Raw genomic sequence first — 25,019 nt, 5'->3', positions numbered from 1 at the left:
TAGATACAAATGCTCTATTCTTGTTGGCTTAACTTTTTAAGCTACTTTTGTGCATTTTAAAAGTTGCTTGCAGCACACCTTGGACATGCGTGAGCTCAACTTTTTCAGCAAGGTGTTCAGACACTTGGGTATCAATCCTTTTCAGTGAGGTATTCAGACACTGGGGTATCAGTCCTTTTCAGCGGGATGTTCAGACACTGGGGTACCAGTCCTTTTCAGCAAGGTGTTCAGACACTGGGGTATCAGTCCTTTTCAGCGGGATGTTCAGACACTGGGGTACCAGTCCTTTTCAGCAAGGTGTTCAGACACTGGGGTATCAGTCCTTTTTAGCGAGGTGTTCAGACACTGGGGTATTAGTCCTTTTGCTCGTCTTACTATGCCTCAGAGGGTTAAGGTAATAAGATAGTTTGTGGAAGTCAAGAATTCAATAAACTATTAAGTGTAATATGCATTTAAAATAGCACTTAAATAGTCCACAAGCCTGTTTAAATATGTTGCCATCACCTGAATTAGAAATTTAGCCAAGTATTGCTAAAATGACAAATTATAGCATTTGTGAATTTGCTGGTGTTCTTTAAGTATTGCTTATTACCTTTATATATATTATACATAGTGTAATATGCAGTCATAGCTAGGATCCTGTGAATTAAAACAATGATTTTTCCCTCAGCTTTTATCTAATTAATTTTGTTTCATCTGGATCCTGTTAGTGTGTTTTGTGGCCTTGGCAGTTGCCACCAGTTTGCATGTTTTTCTGAGTGCCTCCTGGGCTAAACGCATATATTTGTGTATTTTGTTTTACTCTTAGATAGCTCTTAACATTTAAACATTTCTTAGAGCCCAAAGTAAATTTTCTTACTTTGTTTTGGTAATGTTTACAGTGTAATAGATGATCCTGTTGTGACAAGCAGATTCTTAAGAATGCTGTGTCTGTGTTAAATATATAAACTCCAAGTGCCTTAACGTTCTGGACAGAAGATACGGGAAAACCAGTCGGTTTTGATGCCATGAGTGAGTTATAGTGTGAAACTCCTGTTGAGCAGCCCAGCGCTGTCTCTCTCTGATGGAAGTCTTACTTTGCAGCTCCAGCTTACTGCTCTCGGGCTTCTGTCTCAGCTCCCCTCCTGACCATCTTTCAGTGTAACACGTATATACATACCTTTATCTATGTCCCTCACAAGGGCTACAGTCTGAAGTCCACTTAGGTAATGACTTACAGAGCTGGAATTACTGTTTGTTCAGATAGATAACCTGGCTGGTCTCAAACTTAATATGTAGTAGCTGAGGATGACCTTGAACTTCTGATCCTCCTACCTCCATCTCAAGTGTGTATCTCCATCCTTGGTTTATGTGATTCGGAGGGAGGAAGGGAGAGACAGACAGACAAATACAGAGAGAGAGGGAGGGGGGGGGAGGGAGGGAGAGAGAGAGAGAAAGAGAGAGAGAGACTCAGAGCGACAGACTTTATCTTCTGCATTGTAGGATGTTAAATGGTAGTCTTGGCTCTGCAGATGGCCAGGCAGGCAGAGAGGAACCCTCAGGGTCTTTGGGTCTCCTACCACTCCCCAGTGACAGTGATAGAATAGGGTCTGTGCACACTCAGCAAGCCTTCTGCCATTGAACCGCAGCTCCATTTGAAGTGTCTCAGTAGAGAGAAAGCACCCATGGTTTTCATTTGATAGATGTTTTCCAGGTTACACAGTGCATGTATAAATTAAGCATGCACACATCGCAGTGGGGAATAACTGTACTCTGACGTGTAGTTATCTATAGAGTGTTTTAGTAAAAAAATAAAATAAAATAAAATAGAAAATACTTAGTACCTTGTAGCTTTTACAGAGCATAACTTTTGGTTATGGGTGATGTTAAGTTACTTTTATTTATTTATTTTTGCTTATAAAAATAGTTGTGTTTCAAACAAAAAAACATAAAATATAATCGGATCTTTGTAAGCAGTAGATAACATTTCTGTATGTTAGGTAGTATTCTAATCTATATGCACTTACAGTCTTTACAACAAACCCAGTGATTTGTAGGTATTTTGATCTTGAATTTATGAGTGAGGAAATAAGGAAGCAAAACCAAAACAATGCTACTAAATATAGGTGATACTTAAAAATTGGAAGATCAAGTATCCTAGAGCCAATTCAGTCTGGAGTCATCTAGACCTGTTTTTTAAATTTTTATTTATTGATTTAAAACTGTGTAGCTGTGTGTTTGCACACTTGCCCGAGGAGGTCAGAAGTGTCAGGTCCTCTTGAGCTGGAGGTGTGCATTGCCTGATGTGGTGCTGAGAGTTGAACTCACATCATCTGGAGGAGCAGTATGTGCTCTTAACTGCTGAGCTATCTCTCTAGATCCTAGGTGTATTTTTGACAGTCACCAAACTAGGATCAAACAAAGTTGAGTGTAGGATTGTAAATGATTAACAGCACCATTATCCATTGATCTACTATGAACCAATCCTTTTATTACATGGTGTGTGTATAACAACTTTATGAGGTACATGTTACTAGGTTTCTTTTTATAAATACCTTGCTGAAGTAGCTAGAGGTCAGGGAGCTCCAGTAAGGCCCAAGCTGGTAAATAATGGAGCTGCTATTTGAACAGTGTGATTCTAGATACCATAGAAATGCCACAGAAACATGAACTGAATTAGGTCTAGGGTACAGAAGCTCTTGAAAAGCTGGCCGAGCGGGCAGTTGTAATAATGATGGGTTCTGTCCATCCACCATGTGGGCTCTGATGATTGAACTCAGATCACCAGGTGTGGCTGCGAGCACCTTTATGGTTAGCTATGTCATCAGCCCCTGCCATTATCAGGAGTGGAGTTGAAGATTCAAACAGCATGCATTTATTTATGTAGAGAATTTGATAATTGAGTACTATTTTCTAAGTTGAAACATGGAGTTTACTTAAGATTTGGGGTCATTAGAGACATTAGGAGACGTGGAGAGAAAAGTGAGTTTTGAATCAGCTATGGTTCTGGTCGGAGTAGTTTGTACCTCCTCAGGCAAGTGTGCAAACACACAGCTACGCAGTTTTAAATAAATAAATAAAATTTTAGAGGACTTATCCAAAACTCACTTATGTCCTTATTACCAGCGTTTAAAGTACCCTTGTAGTGAAATACATTTTGTTAAAAGCAAACGGTAGGCTGTCAAAATGGCTCATTGAAGATGTTTGCTGCCAAGTCTAGTGCTTAAGTTCAGTCCTTTGAGACCTCATGGTAGGACCGAACCAAGTTCCATTCAGTGACCTAAACACACACACACACACACACACACACACACACACACACACACACACACACACACACACACACACACACACACACACACACACACGAAAGAGAGAGAGAGGCAGAGACAGAGCGAGAGAGGAAAGAGAGAGACAGAGGGAATACATGAATACGAGAGTAAGCTAAGGCGAGGTGTGGGGGTGCATGCCGGTAGAGGCAAGTGGATCTCTGTGTTCAAGGCCAACCTGATCTACATAGTGAGTTCTAAGGTAGCCAGGCCTATATAGAAAGATCTTGTCTTGGAAAAAAAAATTTACCTTATTTTGTAAAAGCAACATAAGTGGAAAACTGATAAGAACTTGCTTTAAATAGTTGGTAGTAGCAAAATTAAAGGGATAATTGCAAAGTAATGGTATTAGATTTTAGCAGGGCATTATTACCTGAAAATTCTTCTCAGCCAGAGAGAGATAGGGAGGGAGCGGAGAGGGAGAATGAGAGAGAGAATGTGAATGAGAGTAACTGTGAGTAGAGAACTTCAGGCTTTGTCACGATGTGGTTGTTATGTGCTGCCAACGTGTGTGCATTCTGTGTTTGGGCGGTGGACTAGAGACAGAAGGGTCCAAGAAAACAGGATGATGTTGCAGAAGCCTCAAAGAGGTCTAAGGGGAAGGGGGTTGTGACCATTTAAACATCAAGATTTGATCCTGCTTGGGTGTAGTAGTGTGTGCATGTAATCCTAGTACATGGAAGGCTGAGGAAAGAAGACGGTGAATTTGAGACCAGCCTGGTCTACATAGCAACATCTTAACTTCAATAAAGAAAGATAAAGATGTGTTCTTGCTTGTTAATACGCACATTAAATTTCTGAGGTGTTGATGATTCTCGTTTATTTGGATTTTGCTAACTCCCATTGGTCCACATAGATTGATGGGTTTCTTGCTGTTTTAGCAAATTTTACCTAGTAAATAAATGAAGAGGAGAAATTTAGCTTTCACATATAGTGAGCATTAACTTGTAGTCATAGACAGAACAAACCCTTTTCCACTTTGCTTTCTGATGCTGGAGGTTGAACCCTAGGGTCACACGAGTGCAAGCATATGCTCTCCTGCATCTCCAGCTCTCTTACTTTAGCTATATTCTTATGGTAAAGATTTACAAAATTAATTAATTCAATAGTATTAATTCAACAAATGAAATTTGTAGATAGCAATGTAAACATAGCTTAGACTATCATCCTTTATATGGGTAATTTCTGAAAAGAATGCTTATTCTTTTTAAATCTGTCTTTGAGAAAATTTTGTTGTAGATTAGGAATAGAGAATAATTTTGAAGAGTGGTTAATGAAGTTTTAACATCTGACTTCTTTGCACATGTGTGAACTAACACTAGCACACAGTAAAGTTCTGCTCGCTTAAATGGGTTTGCGAGGAGAATATGGATGCGCCTGTGGTTTGCCTGTGTTTCTGTCTTCCTTAAAATAAAGTTGCTGGCTGCATTTCCTCATCAAACGCTGACGTCATCCCTTTTTGTCTATGGAAGATGGAATCCAAGACACTCTGGAGATGGATGACTGAGCGTACATTGTTGTTCTCCGGTTTGCATGCCTTTGATAATGAGTAACTCATAGTGAGTTAGCAGGAGACGAACAGCAGCATATGGGAGCGGAGAATGGCACGATCTAACAGGACAGTGTGATTGTGCTTGTTCTTCAACATTGTTGTGTGACAGGTCTTGTACTCCACGTTATCCATGACCTTGCCACCTCTGCCATGACCCCAACTCCTGTCTCAGCCTCCTAAATGTTACACTTACATATACGTACCAGCATTCCTGGCCTTCCAAAAGACCTCCCGGAATGATACTTGCCCTTCTTGTGATAATATGAAGTTACCAAGTGCCTGCATAATGAGAAGTAGTGAAGCAGGTTACGCGGCATCTTGGCATCCTGTTAGAGGCTGCCGAAGAACTGCGTGGACAAGCCTTGAGATGGGGTGGCAGCCTGGCAAGCAAGATGGCTACATTTTGTAGTAGACAGTTTGGGCATGCTGTTTTGGAAGCATAGTTTTGTTGAACATTTCTCTGCTTTTTCAGTGATAGGAAAATTGTATTTATTATGTAGCTAGCTTTGGCATGTTAGTTTCTTAAAATAAAATGTATAAATAATAGGAATTAATTTGTTTAACCATAAGATAAAGTGCTAAAAAAACAACAGGACCATTGTTTGTAATAGATACAAGTTTTGACCCATTGTATCAGTGAACAGTATATCTCATAAGTCATGATTTATAGCTTAAATGTACAGGTTGTTTTAGTTAGCATCCAAATGAGAAAACCACTTAAAAAGACTTGTAGTAGAGCATACAAGTTCTATTAGACATGGAGCTGTTCTTCTGCCAGTAATTCAGCATTTTGAGGACAGATAGCATCCCAGTTCCAATTTGAGACTGGGTACAAAAATATCCTAGGGCTGAGAATAGGCATAGTAAATTGTACCAACAAAAACCTTTTATGTATTTATAGTGGAAAGAAAATTTTTGTTCTATTTGTACAGAAAAATATGATATAAACTCATTACATGTTAAGCATAGTAAATAGACCCTCATTTTATGATTACCTTTTTTACTGTGGGACTCCAAGAGTGCTTCTGCACTTGAGCCCACACCCCCGGCTTCTCTTGCAGTCACCTGGTGTGAGAAGTGTCTCATTAAGTTTTCCTTATTTTCATTTTTTCTTTGTTGTTTTTATACTAACATAAAATTTCTCTTAGTGCTTTAAGAAATTATAAGACAATAAAGTTGTCTTCAGATGTCTTTTGTGTCACCCCAACACTGTTTGAATTGGCTGGTAAGACATGCTTATTTTGCTTAATTTTCTCTTCATGGAGAACTTACTTTTAATATTAACACGTCTGGGAATTATTTCAAAATTTAGTTTATTGTCTTACTTGTAATAAGAGTTCCAGAAGTCTTGGAAGCTCTTCTTTCTGTTTTCGATGCTTTGTCTTGTATCCCCAGAGGGAATTTTGCTTTTGTTGCTGTAATTGATTCCTGTAACACTGAATTGGTTTGATCTCAGATCTTCCATAAAATTATATCAATTTTTAATAAAGTCTCCACTCTGCTAAGGATTTTAAAATAGTGCTACAAAAAATTACGCTGATAAATTTGGGAAGACCTGATATATATGCTTTAGTGGGGAACATTAATAAATCTGCTCGTTATTAATAGTATTAATTTATTAGGTAGTATTAAATAACCATTAATACTGTAATCAGCTCTTAGAGTAAATAAAACTTGGTGGTTGCAGCAACAAGAGTTGTGATCTAATACATAAAAATTCATGCTAAGCAGAAGTTGGTAGAGCCTCTTTTTACAAAAGGTACATTGAAGGTATATCACATTGCTTAACAATAATTTCATACATAAAAGCCTGTTGTGTATGTGTGCATTTCACAGAATTAGAAATAAAATTCTATCTGATCTGTGAGGCACCTTAGCAAATGTTACTGCTTATGGTTGATTTTATGAATATGAGCAGTAAATACTGTTCTAGATACCTGATTTTTATTTTTTATAATTTTTGTGAGATTATAAAATAGCTACATAATTTCTTTCTCCCCTTTCCTCCCTCCAACCCTTTCCATGTAACCCCCCCCCCCTGCTCTCTTAAATGTATGGCCTCTTTTTCTTTAAGTGTGTGTGTGTGTGTGTGTGTGTCCTTAAATATATAAATGTAACCTAAGTATAATGTTATTTGTATGTATATATGTTTTCAGGGCTGACCATTTGCTATTGGATAACCAGTTGGTGCTGATTTGTTCTTACTTCCAAATATAATTCTTCTGGTAATAAAATTTTAGCTATTACTCTAACACATTTGGAATGGTGTATACTGAAAATCACAGTTGTGTATCCACACTATATGACTGCTTAGCAGAGTGATTAAGAGCGTGAGTTTTGAGGTCAGGCTACTGTGTTTGACTCCTGTTTCTACCACTTAGTTAGCTGTGTAACTTGGGTAAGAGTCTCTGTGCCTTAATATTTTCATCTACCAGACATAGTGTGTACCTATGTCATAAAGGAGATTAAATGAATCGTACCGTGCTTCAGACACTTGCTGGCACACACAGTGTGTGGAAGTGTTGCTTAAGTAAATGTCCTGAAATTACAGTTTGCAGAGCTATGCATGTTCTTCCCCGTGGTTACTGTAGTCATGTGACGATCTGTATTGGTGCTCTACCCCAGTGCTGTGTCGTCCTGTTACTGCCATCCCAGTCACCCACACTCTGTACCGCTATAGCAGTGCTGTGGCCCCTGAGGCTGAGGAGGCCCTCCTTCACTCCCCCCACCTCCCCCCCCCAAGCCCCTCTCTCTCTGTTTTATTTTTTGTTTTTGAGACAGGGTTTCTCTGTATAGCCTTGGCTGTCCCAGACTTTGTAGACCAGGCTGGCCTCGAACTCTCAGGGATCCACCTGCCTCTGCCTCCCGAGTGCTGGGATTAAAGGCCTGTGCCACCACACCTGGCTCACTCTTCTCTCTCTTACTCCTGCTACTGCCCCTGCCGCTGCCTCCACACCGCTGCCTCCACCGTCACTATCACGTGCAAAGATTGCTAACCTTCAGGACTTTTTCTACAGTGACTTTGGAGACTAAATATAATTTGGATGCAGCGGGAGGAAGACCGCTCAGAGGAGGGGTGTAGTGACTTGCACTAATCTGTGCTCCTCTGCTACAGGCACTTGGTTTCGTATCACACCACAGTCCCTCCAGGAGGCTGGAGCGCATTCTGTGACTCCATTTCTAACTCTTTCCCCTCCTGCACCCAGGCACACGTACTCACATCTAAAAACAAGGCCAGCTGAGGGAATGACCCAGATGGTTAAGTGCTTGGTAGGCAAATATGAGGAGCTGTGTTCAGTTTCCAGGCACCCACATAAAAACATGGGTGTGGTAGTGTGCACCTGTGATCCTAGCACTAAGAGGACAGAGACAAGCTGATTCTTGGAGCTTGCTGAATTGGTGAGTTACAGGGTCATTGAGAAACTGTGTCTCAGAACAGTAAGATTTTGGGCTGGCATGTGGCTTAGCAGGTCAGTGACTGCTACAAAAGCTTGATGACGTAGTTTGATTCCTGGAACCCATGGAGGAAAGAGACAACCTAGTTCTAAGTGGTTACCTGACTGCCACATGTGTGCTGTAGTCCACACACATGCACATGCAACCATACAAATAATAGGTAAGGTAGAAAATGATAGAGAAGACACCCCATGCCAGCCTCTGTTCTCAACATGTGTGTCCATGTATATGAACTAACATATTTGCACATATGCACACAGCATATAATATAGCTGTAGCAAAATGTTAAGTCAGAACATGGCTGTTCTGGCAAGAGATCTCCTCCAAAGATCTTGTAGGTCTGTGTGATCCAGCTGGAATATGTATTGAAATGTGTGATATATTATTGTTAAGTACTTTTTATATTAGGAGTGATTTTCTTTTAATGTATTTAATTCTCTTGGAATTCTTTTTAGATTATTTACCTTTTTCTTTTTGATTTTGCATATACGTTCTCCCCAATATTTTTCATTATGAAAAACTTTATAGAGCAAGAAAGCATTGATACCAAGAGTGGTGGCACATACCTTTAATCCCAGCACTCAGAGGCAGAGGCAGGTGGATTGCTGTGAGTTCGAGGCCAGCCTGGTCTACAAAGTGAGTCTAGGACAGCCAAGACTAAGCAGAGAAACCCTGTCTTGAAAAAAACCACCAAAAACCAAAACAAAACAAAACCGAGAGAGGTGGGGGGGGGGGGGAACGGGGGGGGGGGGGGGGAGAGCACGCATTGATTTTCATTCCTGTCTCTTTGAATGCTTTTATACTGAGTGTGGGGCTGAATTTGGTTTCTGTTTCAAGCCCTCTACTGTCTTTGCCTTCAGATTGATGACATAGTTTGGTTCTCCCTTGCCTTGCTGTTTTGTATTGCTCATGGGTTATTTTTATGGTGTGCACTTGGCAGCTCCCGCACTTCTCTACTACTTTTTGAAATGGGGTCTTGTTGTGTAGGCCTGGGCAGCCTGGTTCACCCTGCGTAGCCTAGGCTGCCCTTGAACTTGGAGCAGTCCTCAGGACTCTGCAGTGCTGGAATTACTCCTCAAGCCACTGTGTCAGATTTCTTCATTCTCCTCCTCCTCTTTCCCCCTCCTTTCTTTTGTCTTTCTTCCTCCTCTGGTTCTGGGAATAAAATCTATGGCCAGTATTAGGCTAGTGCTCCATGGCTGAGCCGCACCCCCAGCCTCTCCCCCTTAGAGTTCCTACAGCCTTGTGTACTGCTAGACCTCAGGACGGCTGATGGAGATTCTTGTCTCACACATTTCTCTCTATGTTCCCATCACATGATGGGCACTCAGTGATGGCTACTTGAGATTTTCTTTGGTTGCTACTCTCTGACTGCGTTTTTTGTCACAATAAAAATGATATAAAATATTATTGATGCCCTAAAATTTGGTAATAATTCCTTGTTTTTGCACCATTGTTGCAGTTGATAAGTGAAGTCTGTCATGGATCACCATCCTCTGTTAATACTGCTGTAAATGTAAACAGGCACACAGTTTTTATTTCTATATGAAAAGAGCCTTGTTAATTGAAAGAAAATTAAATAAATTCTGATGTCGTTTGTGGTTTTAATCTTGTGCTTTGAAGTGTTTTCTTTTTTTGGAATCAGGTTCTTGTTTTAGACTGTAGAAGTATGCTAATTAGATTATATTTAGTTGGTGAATTTGTGCCCACAAAAATGTGACTTTTAAAAAGTTGCAAGTTGCTACAGTTCTTGCAGATAAGACTATTTCCTGTTTTTTCCTCATATTTAGTACTTTGTATATTTTTCCATGAGTGAGGAGACCTTTCAGTTGTATCACTTGACATTCACATTTAAATGAGGTTTTAACTATACAAAGTGTCAAATGTGTTCATTTGACCCAAGAGTTGTCCATAATTTCTCAGGTAATTATCCCATGTTAAGAGTGTGTGTTACACACACACGTACACACACGCGCGCGCGCGCAGAATTCTGAGCTCAAGCTCCAGTTGTCAGGCCTGTATGCGAGGGCCTTTACCTTTAATCTCAGCAGACCGCCTTTTATTTGTTTAATGTAAGGTTTCAGGAAAAATTTAAGGTGCTTGACTAAGGCCTACCACCCCCTTTCTTTTGGTTCTTAGGATTTAGGTATGTTTGACTCACCGTAGCTCTAGCCACTAGAGTGTAAGGACCTGAGTTGAGATCCCTGGCCCCCATGTAAATGAGGGCAGGTGTGAGGCGGTCTGTGGCAGGGTCCACTGCAGCTGCCAGACCAGCTGCATCAGTGAGCTCCTGCTCAAGGGGGAGAGCAATTGAGGAAGCCTCCCAGCACCAACCTCAGGCAAAACAGAGGTACAGGTAAGGTTTTCCTTCTCACGGCTTCAAATACCTTAGGCAAGGGCATTTCCTTCTTCTGCCTCTAGATCCCTGAGAGCAATTCCCTTTGTTATTTGGATTTTACATCTACCTATGTATACTAGATGTCTATATTATATGGTTATTTTGTCTTTTTCTTTTTTTCCTTTTCTTGGACTCCGTTCTGAAGATTTGGGTAACACGTCCACATTCTGATGCAGTTCTCAGCTTATGATGACAATACATATTTGCTAAACAAATGCAAACGCACCACTTTATTGAGTGCCCTGTATTCCTGAAGCATTTGCCCATAGTCGCTGGTGACTGTCCAGAGCTGCCCAAAGCTGTCTCTATTGCTTTCATTTGGTACTGTCAATCTGAACCATGTTGGAATTAGGGATATGGCATAGAAATAGCATCGTTGTCGTTGTTTCTAAAGCCTGTTTGTGCTTCAGTTTATTTACCTCAGAAAATCACACCTACCAAGTAGTGTTGTGAGGCTGAAGTGAGTGCATCTGAGTGCTCACTGGCACTGCCTTCTCTTTAACGTTTCTCAGCTTTGTGAGAGCACTGTGTCCTACGGCAGTTTTAGAATTTGAGTAAAAATAGAAGTAAAATGCCAAATCTTACTAGTATTTAAAGTATTTGGCACCTTTACGCTCTCGTGCTCTGAAATGATAATCATAGACAGTAGCAGATCATGACATTTAGATAGTAACTTAAATTGAGAGAAGAAATATGCACCGTGTTACATCTGACATGACGTAGACATGGTTACACGTCTGTGACTCTGTAAAGTGGGCATGCCACTAGCGGCGAGGACTCTGTTCTGGGCGTCAGTGGACAGGGCATAAGTCGTTGCTGTTCTCTTTATGCTCATCCCTTTCTCACAGCCTTGCTGCAGGCAAACAACGCCAGGAACGGTGTGCTTTTATTTAGTGTGAACAATGCTCATGGCTCTATTATGGCCACCTCAAAGTGTCTAAGGCCATGCCGACTACAGAGCTGTCAGCTGTGCCCCTGCTAGCCTTGAAGAGGGGAAGCAACAGCATGCACTTGTGGTTTGCTCTTCTTTCTCTAGATACACACTTTTGTGTGTGTATGTACACAGTTGTGTTGTCTGCACTTTTTGCTCCTGTACCTTATTTTGATGAGATTGTTAACTCTAGTTTTGCTTACGTGTTTTGATTGCTCCTGCATAGTGTGATCACTCCTCATGATAGAGCAGTAGTTCAGAGCCAGCCGTAGGCCTCTCTTTTGCTATCTAGGCCTCACGTAAAGCAAATACAATTAGTTTGTAAGGCTAACCTAGACCTAACTCATTTTTTAAAAATGAGTTTGCAACTGCTTCCTTTTTATCGCCTTAGTAAAACTCCCACTACTTTTAGCATAAAGTGACCAAACTCAAGGGAGTGTTTTCCTGATGGGTGGTGATGACTTTTAATAAGGTAGATAAATTTTGAACAGAAAAACCTTTTTGTTGTTTTTAGCTTAAAATTGTTCCCCAGTGAGAGAGTACCGAAGGTCCAGGGGCATGACATCTTAAACTTAGTAGACAGTTCTTACTCTCCTTGACAGTTTTTCTCTATGGATAAGTCCATGGATTTATGAATTATCACAAATCAGAAAAGTTAAGTTTGCATTTTCTTGCCTGGGTTTGTTGTTTTGCTTTGTTTTGTTTACATGCTTACCTAATGCCATGTGGCGTTCGTTAACTTCAGTGTGACTCACTGCCCGGCTGTGTCAGCCCAGTTAAAGACTGGGCGAATTCCCACCATGGCTGTGCTGTGCAAAGAGATGATTCTCACGGGGCAGGACAGACCGTGATGAGAGTCCATCACACTACTCTGAACGTGACCGAGTATTGGGCTAGGGGTGTTTACCAAGAGGCTCCAGCCTCCACCTCTAGTAGCCTGCTGGCCAAAATGGGGGAGACTTGTAATGGCTGCTAAACTGCTTACTTTTCATTTAGTATTTTTTGACCATAACTGACCACAGATAATAGAAACCGTGACGATGAAAACCTGGCCAACAGGTTACTCTGTGTGGCTACCAGCTCCTGAGACTTCCCTCCCTGAGGTTACTCTTTATACAGAACCGGTGCCTGTACTTTGATCCATACCATCAAGTAGGAAACATTCCTGAAATACAGTGGAGACCTAGAGTGAAATGAGCTGCAGAACAGAAGAGGTGTGCCAGCCTGCAGCCATCCGCACTGACTGCGCATGCTTACAGAGGGGTCAACTGGTGCTATGTAGATATTTTACTGAGTTACTTGTTAAGACAGAAAGTGTTAAAGGTGTGTGTGTGTGTGTGTGTGTGTGTGTGTGTGTGTGTGTGTGTGTGTGTGTGTCTTTCATTATAGACATTTAGATGGAAAGCTCCTTCCAGAAAGATATCCGCTGGGAATACACTTATTAGCTGGACATGCTGGAATAATTGTTTTTTTTTTTTTTAAATGGGCTTCACTTTGTTTATGTTTGTCTCAGTTCAGGTTTCTATTGATGTGAAGAGACACCATGACGACGGCAACTCTTATAAAGGAGTACATTTAATTGGTTCAAAGGTGTCATGTTGGAAAACACGGTGGCATGGTGCTAGAGAAGGAGCTGAGGGTAATGCATGTTGATCCGCAGGCGGCGAGAAGAGAGCCGGCCCACAGCCACACCTCCTAACAGGGCCACTCCTGCCAGCCGATGGGAGCCAGGTTCTTTCAAACCACCACACTGGCTAACAGGGCACACCCGTGGAGACCACAGGACAACTCCACCATGTGAGCCCGAGGCATTGCATTTAGGCTTGGCAGCAAATGCCCTTACCCACTGAGCCATCTCACCTGCCCTGGGATCATTTTTGTTAGCTCTTTTTGCAGTTTTTATTGCTGTTACTTCTTTTTTTATAATATTCCTTAGAAATATATCCTTTTTGGGGGCTGGAGAGATGGCTCAGAGGTTAAGAGCACAGTCTGCTCTTCCAGAGGTCCTGAGTTCAATTCCCAGCAACCACATGGTGGCTCACAGTCATCTACAATGAGATCTGGTGCCCCCTTCTGGTGTGCAGGTGTACATGCAGGCAGAACACTGTATACATAATAAATAAATAAATCTTTTTTTAAAAAAAGAAATATATCATTTTCTAAATTAGGAAATAAATTGCTCATATTTTATTATTATTAAAACAAAGTTTCAAGAATTCCCCAGATAACCCATAGGTTGAAAGTGGACAGTATTTTTTCTGTGGTTATTTGTTTATTTATTTTTTTTTTTTTAAAGAAATTGAAAATGGTATTTTCCTCCCCCTTTCTTGCTGCTGGAGGCCGGGGAAGGTGAGAGTGCATGGTACATTTACTCGATGTGTGCCAGAATTTTTGGAGTAGGAAAAACCAATTTAAGTATATCTTACAGTTTAAAGATTACTTGGGGAGAACACAGTGGTTTGTATTGTTACAAGGGTTATTGAATCAGGATCAGGGCAAGCAGCCAGCAACAGTGCCCAGAATCACATGCACAAGGGTCCCTGTAGATGCCAGTGGCAGCTTCAGAGACAGGCAGACGCCACATCCTGCCCCAGTGACACTGTTGGCTCGAGACGACCAAATGCTGCCACCTCTGCCCCAGACTTGCCCTTGTTATAATTGCGCCAGCATTAGTGTGAGAACACGTGCTCTACTTCTCTTGCTCAGTTGGCCCCGCTTAGTCTGCAATAGACATGTGTGTGGTAAAATGTGCGAAATACTTAGTGTTCTGAGATCATCAGATGGGTAAAAATCTCAGAACGGGGACGTGTTTGACCTTTCAAAATAACTACAGAGTGATAGTGGCTCATGGATCCCAGTGCTTTGGGTAGTTGCTGAGCTCTCACTGTGTGCCAGGCTAAGTGTTTATAAACTTTGTTTGGTTTGGTTGGGGTTTTTTGAGACAGGGTTTCTCTGTGTAGCCTTGGCTGTCCTGGACTCCCTTTGTAGAACAGGCTGGTCTTGAACTCACAGCGATACACCTGCCTCTGCCTCCCAAGTGCTGGCGTTAAAGGGGTGCCCCACCACGCCCAGCTCTTTTATAAGCATTATTCTATGCCGTTCTCACACACCAGCAATATTAACTAATCATTCTAGAGGAAAGGAGGTAAGAGAAAGTGATTTGCCCAAGATCATACAGCTAGTGACAGCGGAGTTGTGACATGCATTCAGAGCTCACAAGCTGACTCCAAAGCCCATGGTCTCAGGTGTTCCTGGTTTTTACTTGCTGAACACCTTTTTTGTAATCAATATGCTTAAAATTGATACTAAAATCTTTTAAGACCTGAAGAGCTGACTAAGCACTTGAGAGCTAATATATTTCAGAGGACCAGAATTCATGCCAGTACCCATGTCAGTCCACACACAACCTTTGGAAACTACATGCAAGCAAAACATTCATAAAGTTTTAAAAAATATATCTCTCTAAAAACTGTAAAAGAAAACAAAAACAAAAAAACGCCTCCCGTGCTTCAAATAAATTCAGTAAGCCTGCAGGCTGAGTCCACTATGTTTATTAAGATCTTGTGTATGGCATGTGTGCTTATGAACTTTAAGTTGAAAATGTGTGGCTTTGATGAGGTCTCACCTGTGCAGCCCAGGTGGTCATGGGACTCCATATGTAACCAGGCTGGCCTGAGTTCCCAGCCCTCCTGCTGTACTTCAGAGTTGGTGTGCAGGTGTGCGTCTTCATGCCTGGCTTCTGTTCACATTACATCGAGTACTTTAGTTTGTCTTGTGGCATGTGTATCAACCTAGTGCATGCTAGGCAAGTGCTCTGCCATTGAGCTTTCCCAGCCTGATTTCTGCTGCCTTTTCTGATTTTGTAACATTTTAAAAATAATGTGGCCCAGTCTATAATCACATGCTGTCTTTCTGGAAATCTGGGCATGAATTTGAGTTACATGGGGCGCAAGGAAGGTGAGTGACCGATACTAAGGTGAAGCGCTCACATCACACACACACACACACACACACACACACACACACACACACAGACAAATATTCATGAAAGAAAGGGAACATGTACCTGCTGTCCCACAAGTAGCATTTAAAATACTTTTTGGTTACTTTTACTGTTAGGTTGAACGACAATAAAATTCTTTGTCCTGGTTTAGGAAAGTCATTACGTGTTTGTTATTTTATTAGGCTTGAATCGATGCCTTCCCTAGAGTAAACAATAAGTTAAGGTTTTCTACAATGTCAGTAAAACTTACACATTTCTTCAGAAGCCACACAGTCACTAAACTGCTTTAATACAAGTCTGTCCTGCAAACTTTTCTGTGCCACCAAGCCAGTGCTTTATAACAATGTGTGTCCTTGTGATGAAATAGCTAGCATAACTTTTGTAAAACTGAGTAATTTGAGTGTCCTTTTCTGCTTAGCATTTGTGGACTGCCGCAAATGTGCACTGGCCATTAGAGAAATGTTGATGTAAGGAAAATGTCTGTGAAATTAAAAGTAATTTTTTCTTTTAAGTATTAACATTTATCCTGAGTATACTGTGCCTTTTGTCCTATCACCACCTGCTCTTTTTTAGGCTATAAATTTTAATTTGAGGACTGTTAGTTTTTTATAAAAGTTTTGGGCCCAGTTCAAGCTGTATTCAATAGATTTTGTATATATATTATTAGGATTACATGTCTGAGCAATCTCTCCAGCCCTCTAAAATACTTAATTTTTTAAAAGGGGTGTGTGTTGTGCGCGCGCGCGCGCACCTGCCTCCATCATGCATATGCCCGGGTACTCTCAGAGGTCAGAAGTGGGTGTCAGACCCCATGGAACTGGAGTTTCCGGTGGTTGTGGAGAGCCAAGCCTGTGTGAGCCCTCTGCAAGAGCAGCCAGTGCTGTCAGTTGCTGAGCCGTCTCTTCTAGTCCCTCACGTGTGTTATTTAAAGATAGAATAATAGCTTTGTTACTGATATATAGTGAAGGAAGTGTATGGTGGGGAGAGCCATGGAATTTCTGTGGAATGTCTTTTGGCTGTGATTATCTTTAGGGAATTGAGGGACAAAAGGTGTGTCAGGTATAGCTTGTGTGCTTGGTTTGTGTGTGCCCAGTGACCCATAGGAGGTTGTTGGTCTTCAATGTGTGGTGTGGGGGAGGCGGTGAACCTTTGGAAGAGGTAGGGTTTAATGCAGGATAATTAGGTTCTGGAAATTGTTTTCTTTAGAATGTGGGACTCTGGGTAGTTCTCCTGAGAGCTGTACTGAAAAAGCAGAATTTGCTACTCCTTGTTTCCTGGGCCATGTGATCTTTTTTTCTTTTTGTGATGTCTCCCTAGAGATGTTATAGAGCCGTATCCATACTGTTTGGATTTCAGTCTTCAAAATTGTAAACCAAATAAAGCTCTTAAACAAAACAAACAAACAAAAAACCATCCCGGCATGGAGGCACATGCATTTAATCCCAGCACCTGTAGGGCAGAGGCAGGCAGATCTCTGAGTGTGAGGACAGCCTAGTCATGACAAGTTCCATAGCGAGACCCTGTCTCAATAAATTAATTTTAAAATGCAATGAAAGTTAATGGAGTAAATGACAGACTGTAGGACACATGTACGAACTGAGTATTTTGGCTTCAGGTAACAACTCACTGGATAGTACACAAGCTACGTCTATTTTGAGGCCAACTTCTGCAGAGTGAATATTTTAGGCACGGCATTCACTTTTATGAAAAACAATAAAATCACAGATTCTGGTGATGCATATTTAGGTCTGTGTACATCTGTGTGTTCTGTTGAAGGCCTAGAAGAAAACTTGGGAAGTTTGTACCTTGATATTCTAAATAGGTCACAGTGAAGACGTAATAATATTTTCTGTTTAGAAGTACATTTTGTATAGTGGCCTAGGATGTGGGCAGGATGTTTATACAAAACAAAAGATTTAAAACAGAACATTTCCGCATTTTATAAGTGCTCATAGCAAGGAAGACCAAACAATTGCTGATTATAAGGATCACTGTTCGACTTTCAAGAGCCCATGGACACTGTATATGCAATCATTTCCCTTAAAAGCCCTAAGGAAAGTATAACGCAAGCACTTAGTAATGATGCCTCAGGCATTGATATAAAGAAAGCCACACAGACCATTTCATTGTCTTCAGTGATTTGAACATGTTTTTCGAAAAACACTAAAAATCTGGATTTTAATTAGGTTGTATTATAGTTGTTACCTTGAGGATGAGTTCTGTCTGTCTTCCTTTCCTGTCTCCTCCTCAACCTTAACCGGCCACACACTGGCTTGAGAGTTTTTGTTGATAAGCCAGGAAAAAAGTGATTTGAAAGTTAGCATTTCTAATAAGTCATCTGGCAACTTCAAGTTGATAACTCTGTTACATTTCTCCTCTGTGCAAAGAGCTAAGTTACATTAATGTTTAAGGGCATAATTTTTGTCATAGTGATAATTTTTCCAAGGAATTTTCATTTTCTCCAAATAGTGAGTGCATTAGTAACAAGGCCAATTTATTAAAAGTCTTTCACATTTTTAAATTACATTTATTTATTGTGTGTGTAACTATGCCCACCGACACAGGCACATGGAGAGGTCAGAGGACAACTCTGAGGAGTCAGGTCTGTTTCCCGTGTGGGTCCAGGGGAGTGAGTGCAAGTCTCAGGCACACGCATGCCTTCGCCTGCTTAGCCATTTTGCTGGTCCTGTCACTCATCTTTCAGATAGTTGAATTTATGAGTCTGATTTCTAGATAACAGGCTATTTCTGCTTAAAATGTTTTAAGATTATCCCCGCCTCCTTCCCCAAGTCAGCTTTTCATGTCAGATCCGTTGTCTAGCTCTGGAAGGCCTTGCTGGTTATGTTTCTGATAGTCTGCCTTTATTTTTCACATCTTAAATTATATGATAATAGCTTTGTAAACTTTAAATGAAAATAGGTTGTTCAGATGAAAGGTATGCTGGCAGAAGTTTTGGGACAGTTCTAGAGACAGGGTGTATTTGATTTGGTCTTCAGGAACTATTATATGTGATCACTGAGCCATACTTGGGGGCTTCTCTGTCGCCTGGCTAATCTGTTAAAATTCTCAAGCTTGTCAGTCACATGATACTTAAAAAGCCCAAGTAGACCTCAGCCCAGAGAGAGTTTATTTATTTAAATAAAAAATATTAAGACTAAACATTCCTACAGTATCATCTAATTTGGTCATGTTAAGAGTTCATGTACAGCCGGCAACGGTGGCATGTGCCTGTAGTCCCAGCACTTGGAAGGCAGAGGCAGGCGGATCTCTGTGTGTTTGAGGCCAGCCTGGTCTACAAAGTGAGTCCAGGACAGCCAAGGCTACACAGAGAGACCCTGTCTCGAAAGACAAACAAGCAAACAAAAAGGGTTCATGTGCTCTTTTGATTTTTTTTTTTTTTTTTTTTTTTTTTTTTTTGGTTTTTTGAGACAAGGTCTCTCTGTGTTAGCCTTGGCTTTCCTGGACTTTGTAGAGCAGGCTGGCCTCCCGAGTGTTGGGATTAAAGGTGTGTGCCACCATGCCCGGCTGCTCCTTTGATTCTTTCTAGTGGCCACAATGCCTAAAGATAACAAATAAATTTGAAGCAGTTGAACTCCTGAGAAACTTGAAACTGTATAATCACAAACAGAAACACTTAAATAGGAGAAAGGGAATGTCCTTTCTGTTGGGAGTTGTCCTAATGGTGCTCATTTGATTAAAATTCTGAACTGCTCCTTTGTGGGGCTGTGCCACAGATTAAAAACAAAACAGTAAGAAAAACAGTATGGTACACAATGTCGTCATTAGTTGTTTGAAGTTGGGAGCATAAGAATCTTACAAACATTTTTTATGTTTGTATAGTGTTTTTGAGTGCATGAGCATCTGTGCACTATATGCATGCCTGACGCTCAGGGAGACCAGAAGAGGCTGCCGGATCCCTGGAACTGTAATCAGTGATGGCTGTGAGCCTCTGTGCTGGGAAACAGACCAGGGTCCTCTGAAAGAGCAGCCAGTGCTCTTTAACTGCTGAGCCATCTCTCCAGCCCTGGGTCTTTAAAAAGTGACACAAAGATCTTTAGACACAAAGTCTGAAAATCTGAAAACCTACTTCTCTGAAGGGTTTAGTGAGGATGACACCCTCTGACCTTCTGTTGAAAACTGCTTGTCTTGCTGCTTCTTGAAGCCAGCAAGGAGGAGATGGGAGCTGGTGCAGAGATGCTGCAATAATGGAGCTTGGGAAGTCCACATGGCACGGATCATGTGCTGAGTGTGGCTGTAGCAGTTGGTATGTAGCTGAGTGTTAAAGTTGCCACTTTAAGCTCTGTGAGACCCTGGAGTTGATTCTCCACATCCTCAGCACAGTGTCTGTCTGTCAGTGGCTGTCGGCCTTTCTCAATGGCGGCTTTCTTTTTTTGTTTGTTTGTTTGTTTGTTTTCGAGACGGGGTTTGTCTGTGTGGCCTTGGCTGGCCTGGGCTCATATTGCTTTTCACATGAAGCTTATGCCCAAGCAGCTTCTAAAGTGAGCACGAATTTTATGTACTTAGTGGTCCAATCCATGTGGTTATTATGTTGTGGTTTACAGTAGAATAATAATTGCCTTAAGGCATTTAAGGGGAGAGAACAAGTAATAGATATCTATGAAATGAATCACGAGTTTTTGTGGATACTCTAAATGTTATATGATTATTGAATTTTTACTTCCATGATTTTTGTTTGGATCTTCCTGATGATAAATATCACCTAATTGTCAGTATTTGTAATAAGAATGTAGTTTTTTTAAAAATGCATATAATTATTTCTCAGTGTGGGGCAATGAGGTTGGGTGAGTGTGTCATGGGGTACATGTGGCGGTCAGAGAACTGGCTCTCCTTTTCCACTGTGTAGATTCTGGGCGGAACTCAGAGCCATTGGCAAGTTCCTTTACTTGCTGAGACATTTCTTTGGACCCATGTTTGAGTCTTTGAGACAAAGAAACCATAGCCATGAAACTTCAACAACATGGCTGCGTAAACAAGACCTGAACATTACCTCACCAATCAACACTCAAACTTTTGACAGGGAGAAATCTCATGGAGCTCACCCATACACAGTTAGCAACTGCTCAGCAAGGGAAAATTCCTTTTCTAGGGATCAGCCCCCTTGCCAGATTATACAGTCCCAGGTAGTGATATGTAACCGTTTCCTTAAAGATTGAGACAGTTTATCCTGCAGGGAACCAGTAGGATGGCAAAGACTGAAATAGTCCTTGAAGCTGGTCAGATTCACCAGGCCGTTCCCTGCCAGAGTAAGCAATAAAAGCTGAGAGAAACAAAGACAGGCTGCAAAGAAGACTCAGACAAGATAAGCTACGAAAGACAACTGAGACCAGACAGAAACCAGCTGAGCTGGCTGGGAGAGATCTAGAGCAAAGTCACTTGGAAAGGACACTCTACAGCCTGTTGAGTTGCCTGCAAGCGATGCAGTGTGCTCCAGGTTCCCAGCTTGGTGAGCTGCTGTCTTTTGAGTTGTTTCTGCTCCTCAGTAGCCCCTCACTCACACCCCTGTAAGTAACCCCAGTAGAACTCGTGGCCCACAAAGTTGGACTTTGGTGGTTGTGGGCTCCCTATCTGGAGTGAGTAACGTGTCTAGTATCTCCCCAGGAAACGTTTTGTCACACAGTGATGAGCTCCAAAGCCAAATTCATGAATGCAACACTAAATGGACTTAGTAGGGTTTGTTGTTTGTTTGTTTGTTTGTTTTTTCTTGTATGTGGGGGGGGCATGTTTGCCACAGCATTTGTGCGGTGGTTAGAAGAAAACTTACGTTTTGTTTCTTCTACCATGTAGTCCTGGGGACTGAACTCCAGTTACCAGGCTTGGCAGCAGGTATCTTATCTAAGCTGAGCATCTCACCAACTTATTTTGTATTTGTAATTATCTTAAATATGTTTCTAAAGCCTGGGTTGGTGGCATGTACTACTAATCACAGTGTGCAGGAAGATGAGGCAGGAGGATTTTGAGTTCCAAATGAGCCTACAAGACTCTGTGTAATTCAACCAAGCACCCAAGCAGCCAGCCACACTCATCAGGACAGCACAAGATCAAGTGTGAGCTGAGCTGTCAGCAGTGCCTCCTCTTCTTCCTCATCTCTCCACTATCGTCTAAAAGTGACTTGAGTTAGTTGTCGCTCTTTCCGTTTTGTGTGGGGATATTCAAGCTACTTACTCCTCCAAGTTTTTCACATGTGCACAGGCTCACACACAAACAGCATTTTTGTTTGTTTTTGTTTTTTCAAGACAGGGTCTCACTGTGTAGCTCTGGCTATATTCACCATGGGACTCACTCTGTAGACTAGGCTGGCCTCAAGCCCGCAGAGCCCCACCCGCCTCTGCCTGCGTACTGTGCCCAAGCACACTGCATCTTGTGGGTTGTCATCCAGTGATGGCATGACAAGTGGGAACTGCCAGAATTGTTGGGTTTAATCTTGAGATCTGTCAGAGTAGTAACGTTTCACTTCCTACAGAAGATTTGTATTCCTAATGATTTCTAAAATACCCCAAAGAATATGAATGTTTAATTAAAAAACATCTGCACATCCCATGCCCTGGTATTGACAAAAATCCCATATTCAGCTCTTCTCCGGAGTCTTTACCAAAGGTGAAGTTGATTAAGTTCCAAGGTTGCCCAGGCTTCTGTTGTGGCTCTGAGGTTAAGAATATGTGTTTGTTGTCTTTTGTTTATTAAAGAAAAGGTAATAATGGTGTATTTGGCATTAGTGGCATGTCTGTGGGAGAAATGGTGTCTGATATTTAAAGTACTCAGGCATTTCATCAGTTGGGATTATCTAATAATCAGCCTATTCACTCTTGAATGAATGTGCAGAACACCATTGGCATGATAGCCGTTGCTTCAGTGCTTAAAATAAATAAATAAAATGAATAGAAGTCCCCTTCCTGGGCTTTCGTTTTAGGTAAAATGGGTAAATAAGTAATGAATCGGTAGTTTTATGGTTTCCTATCTGTATCTCTTTTATTCCGGTTTTTATTTTATTTTATTTTTTTGAGACAGTATTTCTCTGTGTAGCCCTGGCTGTCCTGGACTTGCTTCGTAGACCAGGCTGGTCTCGAACTCACAGAGACCCACCTGCCTCTGCCTCCTGAGTGCTGGGATTAAAGGTGTACACCACCACACCTGGCTTTGTTCCAGTATTTATTTATTTATTTATTTATTTATTTATTTATTTATTTATTTATTTATTTATTTGCGTTTTGCGAGACAAGAGTTTTTCTGTGTAGCCTTGACTGTCCCGGACTCACTTTGTAGACCAGGCTAGCCTCGAACTCGCAGCAGTCCACCTGCTTCTGCCTCCTGAGTGCTGGGATTAATGGCGTGCACCACCACAGCCGGCTGTTCCAGTTTTAAAATCACAATCAAGAACTATAAGACCCATTGGGGACAAAGGTGTTGAGGGCCGAAGCATTCTGGTCCTGTGGGACAGTACCCAGCTTTTTCTTTTTAAATCTTACATAACTCTTAGCCCTGATAATATTTTCAATAGGAGTTCTTTTAACTATATTAATATCCTCAGTGATCATGATAATGTAGTTAATTGTTCTTAAATTTTGTATTGTTTTATAATGAGTCACAATCTCAATTATGTACGGTTCCTGTGTTTCAGAAATGGCCATCAAGAAGTAGATGCCCAGATGTAACGGTGAAGAAAATCCACATGTCATGAAGTAAGATGCAGAATAGTTTTCACCCAGATGAGTAAATGACCAAGTCTCTCTCTTCTTTTACCTTAACAGGCATCTCCACTGAGAACAGTTAATAAGAATGTGAGCATTAAAAGGATCACTTGCATTTCTGCTCTTACTGTGTAGTATAGATTGGTGCTAGGAAATGTGCCTTCTGTGCTTTCTTGGAAGAGCCATACAGGAAGTGTTATTGACTTACAGTTTAGAAAAAATGTATTGAGGAAGAGCTCTCATGACACCTCTGCCCAGTGTAGTGTCTCCCTGTTTTGGATGTCTGCTTTCATTCCGCTTTTTGTTCTGTGTACTGAGAAGACATAACTTGGTCACAGTGTCGTGTGAACTGCCCTTCTTCTGTGCACGTGGCAGCACACGCCTGAGCTCCCAGCCCTGGGATGCAGTGAGGGCTATACATGTAAGGCCAGCTTGTGAGTCACGGTAGTGAGTTCAAGGCCAGTCTGTGGTCCAGAGAGATTCAGTCTCAAACAAACAACAGACAAAGAATGTGCTTCTTTAAAGTCAGATTTATTCCAGATACTCTTCCTGGAATTAGAGGCTCGTCCTTCAGTGTTTAGTTAGGGGTTTCTTATTGGAGTGCTATGTTCTACGATTAGATGATGCTAATGACTATGCAATTTTGTGAATATAAATTCTTCTGTTCAGCCAGGGTGGTGGTGGCGCACACCTTTAATCCCAGCACTCGGGAGGCAGAGGCAGGTGGATCACTGTGAGTTCAGGCCAGCCTGGTCTACAAAGGGAGTCCAGGATGGCCAAGGCTACACAGAGAAACCTTGTCTCGAAAAAACCAAAAACAAACAAACAAAATTCGTCTGTTGAAATAGATTAACTTTATAATATCTTATCTCTTTAAAAAAATATCATTCAGAATATCATGTCTTAGAGAAAATCAATGTCACTTGAGTTTCTGTTGTCTTAGACTATGGAATTGTACCTCACATTATTATATGCCTGACAAAAATGATTTTATTTCCATTGATAAATCAGTGGTCTTTTTATTTATTTATTTATTTTTAAGAGTTGCCTTTTAAGTTTTATGGCGCGAGTGTTTTGCCCCCATGTATATATATCACATGCATTACCAGGTCCCTGGAGGCCAGAGAGGTGTCAGATCCCCGAGAACTGAAGTTACAAGTGCTTGTGACCCATCATGTGCTGGGAAGCACACTCAGGTCCTCTGCAAAAAGCAAGTGCTCTTAGCTGCCAAGCCATCATTGTGGCCCCTTTAAATGGTAGTTTTATAACAAGAGTGGATTTTGTGTTTTTGCTAAAAGTATCTTTATTATTAAAAAATCCACTGTCAGCCAGGTGTGGTGGTGCAAGCCTTTAAGGGGAGGTAGAGGCAGGTGGATCTCTGAGTTTGAGGCCAGCCTGGTCTACCCAGTGAGTCCAAGACAGCCAGGGCCTCACAGAGAAACCCTGTCTTGAAAAACAAACAAACAAACAAACAAAAAAGAAGCCACTTATTGTCTCTTAAGCTGTTTGTTAATAAAAAATGACCTCATATTCTGAATGTTTTCATTTGCAGTTATCATTTTGAAAATTTTCATTTTCAAGAAACTATTTTAAGATCAACTCTTTCCTACCTGAATTTTTTTTTTTTTTTTCAGGGACAAGATTGCATCTGTTTTTTGTTTTGTT

The 25,019-nt window shown here is 41.2% G+C and overlaps 1 long non-coding RNA gene across 1 annotated transcript in view; it reads left to right on the top strand.

Annotated features, from left to right (window-relative positions):
- The window catches only part of LOC127183755 (uncharacterized), a 50,302-nt gene extending 25,291 nt beyond the window's left edge, over positions 1-25,011 (top strand). Inside the window, exons 2-3 of the long non-coding RNA XR_007830055.1 lie at positions 23,285-23,376; positions 24,989-25,011. This is a non-coding gene — a long non-coding RNA (uncharacterized LOC127183755). The remainder of the gene's footprint in view (positions 1-23,284; positions 23,377-24,988) is intronic.
- The last annotated feature ends 8 nt before the right edge of the window (positions 25,012-25,019 follow it).

The sequence above is a fragment of the Acomys russatus genome, chromosome 31, assembly GCF_903995435.1.
Source record: "Acomys russatus chromosome 31, mAcoRus1.1, whole genome shotgun sequence".
NCBI classification, from domain to species: domain Eukaryota; kingdom Metazoa; phylum Chordata; class Mammalia; order Rodentia; family Muridae; genus Acomys; species Acomys russatus.
This window is presented reverse-complemented; position numbering and strand designations above follow the sequence as displayed.